Genomic DNA, 6,000 nt, shown 5'->3' with positions numbered 1-6,000 from the left:
GAGCGGGAAACACCACGACAACAGAACCAAATCACTGCCCAGCAAGAACACATCGCGGAGGCGCAGCTTGCGTAGACGGCCGGAGCGGCGGCGAACGGCTGACGCCTGGGAACGGGGCTCAGGAGGGCCGGTGCGGGAGTTTCGCTGCGCTGACGAGGTCTGAAGCGTCCTGCTGCACGGGAAGTCCGAGAGGCTGTCATCATGGGAAAGGCGGAGGCACGACAGTCCAGACTCTCTTTTGACTAGAAAAAATCGACTACGCGCCCTGTTACTGAAGAAGCGGGCGAGCCCGCCCCGGGATCATCGACCCCTCCTGTGGCCGCCCCAGGTGACAAACTAAAAACCATGCTCATCGCAATGCAGCAGAGCCTAAATGCCCTCTCGGGGAAAATGGACACTATGAACACCTGGTTGGACTTTCTGGTGCTGAAGGTGGATAAGCACGATGAGCAGATCAAAGAGGCAGAAAAGAGAATCTCTGCCACTGAGGACAGCTCCACAGCAATGGCTCGCCAAATGGCTCAAATGGATAAGCTACTGAAGGTGATTGCAGCTAAAAGCGAAGACTTGGAGGCACGCAGTCGACGAAATAACATATGCCTGGTGGGAATACCGGAATCCACGGCCACAGGGAGGATGGAAGACTACGTGGAGAGACTACTCACCTCCTCGCTGGGAGCGGACTCCTTCTTGGCGCATCTGATAGTTGAGAGGGCACACAGGGCGTTGGGCCCACGACCTCCGGCTGGCACACCGCCAAGACCGATAGTGGCAAGACTGCTTAATTATCGGGACCGTGACGTTGCCCTGCGCAGAGCGAGAGAGATTCCGAAACTGAAGTACGATGGCAATCCGTTCTCCATTTATCCAGATTTTACCCTGGCTGTCCAAGAAGCTCGACGGAAATATATACCGGTGAAACAGAAACTGCGTCAGGCGAACGTCGAGTATGCTCTGTTATACCCAGCCAAACTGCGGATACGACACCGTGATCGCACGACTATCTGCACCAACCCACAACAAGCGGAGGACTTCCTCAAGACCTTGCGACGACCGTCTCCGGCACACGGCGATAACGCTGCACGGTCAGGTTCGCAATCACCCAGCACTGATGATTGAAGGACACGCACCAACATCATTGATGAACTAGAACAGACGCAGTGTTCCACAACTACGCGCTACAACGACGCTAGGGGAAAGGACACCCCTGTGGCGCCTGGGGGCAGAAATGACGCTAAACGGTTTGGAAGGCGCCGGAGTGCTGCGCTGAGCCACCAGACAACTGCCTGAACGGAAGATGTCCTGTGCTTGAGCTGTCGTCGACAGATGAGTACCTTGCATTGTGTTTGCGAAGTCCTTTTAAGATGGTGTACTAGGGGGTTCCCTGGAGCAGCATAGACTGCGCTGTTCAGGTTTATGTCGAATTGGCCTGAACGTTAGCCTGAACTGGGCTTGAAGGGGTCTGCTTCACAGGGACGGGCTCCCTCGACTCTGACCCTCCTCCATTCCAACTTCACTGGGGAGGGAGCAGAGAGTTCTACTGTACGGTGGGACACGAGGGTTTAAGAGGCACACTAGCACCCCACTGAGGGAGGTCCCCTGCACCCACAAGTTACGGGCTAGAAAAGGTCTTGTGACCCGATTGCTCTTATTTTGTTTGAACGCTATTGTTTTTTTTTTTTTTTTTGATTAATGTTATGGGGGGGCTGAGGAGGGAGGGTTTTGGGATGCCGGCGCATTTGGGGCTCCGATGTGGGAGGGGAAGGGGGAGGGAGGGCTGCGGGAGGGCCTCACGGGGCAATGAGAGCTGGACACGATAGAGATAGACTTGGACACACTTTAGAAGCGTTGCTACACTGCATTACAGCGGCTAGTGCGACAATATACTGCACAACTCTAAGTATTGATGCGCCATGCTATGGACTAACACAGACGCTCCTCCTGGACACTGCTACACGACCATGGAGGGAGGTCGACGGAATAGACTGAAACTTTTATCATGGAACGTAAGGGGGCTGCGGGATCCCAGGAAGAAGCGGCAGATACTTTCTTACCTTGACCGACACGACATCAGCATAGTGGCATTGCAGGAAACTCACACTGACCCTGGATGTTCCCCCACCTTTGGTAGCAGATGGGCTTCTGATAGGATATTTTCTGCTTACTCCACATACGCGCGAGGTACGGCCATTTTGGTTAAGAGAGGGACCCCCTTTAGATGCGCTGGAACGCGTAGCGATGGGGAGGGCAGGTTCTGCATGATGTGGGGCGCCCTGGGCGCACAGTCAGTGGTTATTATCAGCTATCATGGCCCCAACATCGACAGCCCGGACACCTTAAATGTACTGTGGGGACAGATACTTGCAGTGGGGGCCACTCACATACTCTGGGAGGGAGACTTTAACACAGTCTGCGACCCTGTAATGGACCGCTCTTCACACCTGCCCCATCACTATACGAGAAGCCAGGACGCATTGAGGGGACTGCTGGAGGACGGCGGGCTAGTGGATTTGTGGAGACACAGACACTCAGCGAAGCGGGAAGGGACATTCCATTCGACAGTTCATGAGTCCTGGTCGAGACTGGACTACTGGCTCGGGTCCAGAGGAATGTGCCCCTGGGTACAGAATGTGGCTCACCTGGCCCGGACCCTGTCTGACCATGCCCCGGTGTGCCTAGCGGTCGACGTCCCGACGTTGAGTTGAATACCAGTCCCAGATGCTGGAGGCTTGCCCCGGAAGCGCTGCTTGATGAGGTGTTTAGGACGGAGCTGGGAGAGGCAATAACAGATTACTTTGAACGGAATAGGGGATCGGTCGAGCATATGGGCACACTATGGGAAGCGTTTAAAGTAACCATACGTGGGGTATGCATGGCCAAAAGCTTTGGAGTGCTGCGCGACATCCGCAGAAGGCTACATCTGCTGGAGGAGGCACTCAAAGATCTGGAGGCGGATATTTGGCGGAGGGGTAACGGAGAGGGCAGGGCCAAGATGAGGGAGCTACTGAATGAATACATGGACGCGGCGGACAGAGAGGTGAAGTTTAGAGGGAAATACGCCCAAGCGCGGCGATACGGAGAGGGGGGAAAGGCCCGGGAAAGCCTTGGCGCAAGACATCAGACAGCCTAGATATGCTAACTACGTACTAGAGGTGGAGGACGAAGAAGGTAATTGCCAGAAGGATAGTGCCTGGATACTGCAGACCTTCACTGATTTCTATGCGGAGCTTTACCGCTCCAAGGGGACCAATGCGGCGGACTTCCCGCATTTTTTGGGGGACATCACGCTGGGATACCTAGAGGATAATCAAAGAGAGTTCTTATGTGTCCCCTTTACGAATGATGAACTTAGAGAGGCGATTCTCCAATTGCGATCTGGTAAGGCGCCTGGGCCGGATGGGCTGCCGAGCGACTTCTACAAGTTGTTCATTGACCAGTTGGCCCCCATTCTGCGGAAGGTGTATGCAGAGGCACAGGAGACACAGGCACTGCCGCCCACAATGAGAGAGGCCCTTATGTCTATTCTGAAACCAGGAAAACCGGCTAACAAATGTGACTCTTACCGGCCATTGTCCCTAATTAATGTGGATAGTAAAATTCTCACTAAAATGATAGCTAATCGGTTGAACCTCCTGATGGATAAACTAATCCTGCCTGATCAGGTGGGATTTATTCCCGGGCGATCCACGTCCCACAACTTGCGTACCCTTTTCTCGATCGTCCAACAGGTTGCCCCACAATTGCCGTTGGCGGCTATCTTTTTAGATGCCACCAAGGCATTCGACTCGGCGGAATGGGACTACCTGCATGCAGTGCTTCGCTGTATGGGGTTCCCGGTTGGCTTCTCTGCCTTGATCAAACTGCTTTATACTGACCCGGTGGCCCGTGTACAGATCAACGGTCACACGTCTAGGGCGATATCGCTGTCGCGAGGCACCAGACAGGGGTGCCCACTATCGCCACTGCTGTTTGCCCTGGCGATGGATCCACTGGCGGCCAGGGTGCGCCAACACCATCAGGAGAAGGCCCTGAGATGCCTCTTGCGTCCCAGTCTGATTTCACTATATGCAGACGACGTCACCCTGTACGTAAAAGACCCGCTGCATAACCTCAATCCGCTCCTACGGGAATTCGTGCGGTTTGGAGGGCTTTCTGGCATACACATTAACTGGGCGAAATCTCAGATCCTGCCCCTCACTCCGGCTGCCGTCCCCTTTGCGGTTGATTTCCCCTTGGAATGGTGCGACTCTTCTGTTTGGTACCTGGGGGTGATTGTCACTATGGATCGGGAGGAGCTGATCCGCGATAATTATGGCGAAGCCATTGACGCACTACGCGATTCAATAACGAGGTGGATAGCTATACCATTGTCCATCGCCGACAGGATCTCCCTGGTTAAGATGACTGTGCTGCCTAAGTTTCTTTACTATTTCCTGAACATCCCCTATCACCCGGGCCGAACCTTCTTCTCCACATTGCGGACAGAGCTCCTACGCCTTATATGGGGCGGCAAACAGCCACGGATTAGCTGGGAGACACTGGCCAGTCCCTATGCGATGGGGGGCTTGAGATCACTAACTTTGAACTATATTACATTTGTGCACAAGCGCATTATGCGCATTACTGGTTTAATGGCCCGAAATATACGGCCCATGTGGCTACGGAGCACTGGCTGATGGAGCCCGTCCCGCTGGACACATCAGGCGGGGCAGCATGAACGAGATCCCACAACTGTAGACTGCACGGTGCGAGCATGGAGGTGGATTGCGCGCAAATTGCAAGCCCCAATGATCTACTCCCCCCGGCTGCCACTGACGTTTCATCCCCAACTGACCCTCCTGCAGGAAGGTATTTTTAAAAAATTTCCTGCGAATGCGGGGGACCCATACGTGGGGAGATATATACAAAGGTGGGAGGTTTGCTACCCTCCAGCAGCTGTGTGCTGAGCCCCCCGACTGTGATAGAAACATTCCTTTATGCCCGTCTGCGGGAGGGAATACGGGCCTGTACCCCGGACTACCCGCAGGAACCGCCTGTGCTCCCCCCAGCTACATGCCCTGTTGGGAGCGAAAACTGCGTCCCACTTGGTGTCCACCCTATACCGGTCTGTATATGTCGAACTTGGCACCTCCCATAGCCCAGCTCGAGCTAAGTGGGCTAGCGAACTAGGACAGGACATCACGGACCGGGAATGGCTCTATTGCTGCACACAAACGGAGAAGGTGTCTGCTAGTGGCAGGTTGCGCATCACGCATTTCAAATTCCTGCAACGATACTATTACACCCCTGCTAGGCTGTACAGATTTGGGCTGCGGGAGGACGCAAGATGCGCTAGATGCCGGACAGATAGTGCTGATATGCTGCACTTGGCCTGGAGCTGCCCGGCCCTTCAGCAATATTGTGAATAGGTTTTTGAGGCAGTAGGGAAAATGTTAGATACTTCGCTTCCGCCGTCCCCACTGATGGGCATATTGAGGTATACGGAAAAGCTCCCAATGCAGCATAGGAAATTCGCCTCGGTTTGCTTCCTCCTCGCTAAGTGGAGGGTGGCCTGTCGATGGGGCAGGGGGAGGGCACCTAAATTCAAAGATTGGCTAGAAACGATGGCAGGATCAGCTTGCCCTGTACTCTGACCTTCTTCCGCCTGTCTCCCGACCCCGGGACATATGGGACCCCTTGAAGACGTACTTACTGCTGAACCCGCTGCTACCTGACGAGGCGGTCCCCCTTCTCCCCGATTAGATAGGAGACTTAATAACGTGCAGAGGGGGGAGGGACGATCTTGGGAGTCCCTGAGAACTGGCTGCTGGTTGAGGAAACTAGGGACTCTTTTTTGACCTCCTGGGTTGACGAGAATACACACTGCTCTCACAGGCTTCCAATGCCCGGACACCTGCAGGGGCTTACTGGGAACTAGGAGACTTGGGGAACTCGCGTGGCCTGCTGTGGTTTTGGTGTGTTAGGGGGGCTACATAAAGAGTTGATTATGCTGTTGAGATT

Source organism: Triturus cristatus, chromosome 9 (genome assembly GCF_964204655.1).
Source record: "Triturus cristatus chromosome 9, aTriCri1.1, whole genome shotgun sequence".
NCBI lineage: Eukaryota > Metazoa > Chordata > Amphibia > Caudata > Salamandridae > Triturus > Triturus cristatus.
Note: the sequence above shows the minus strand (reverse complement) of the source record.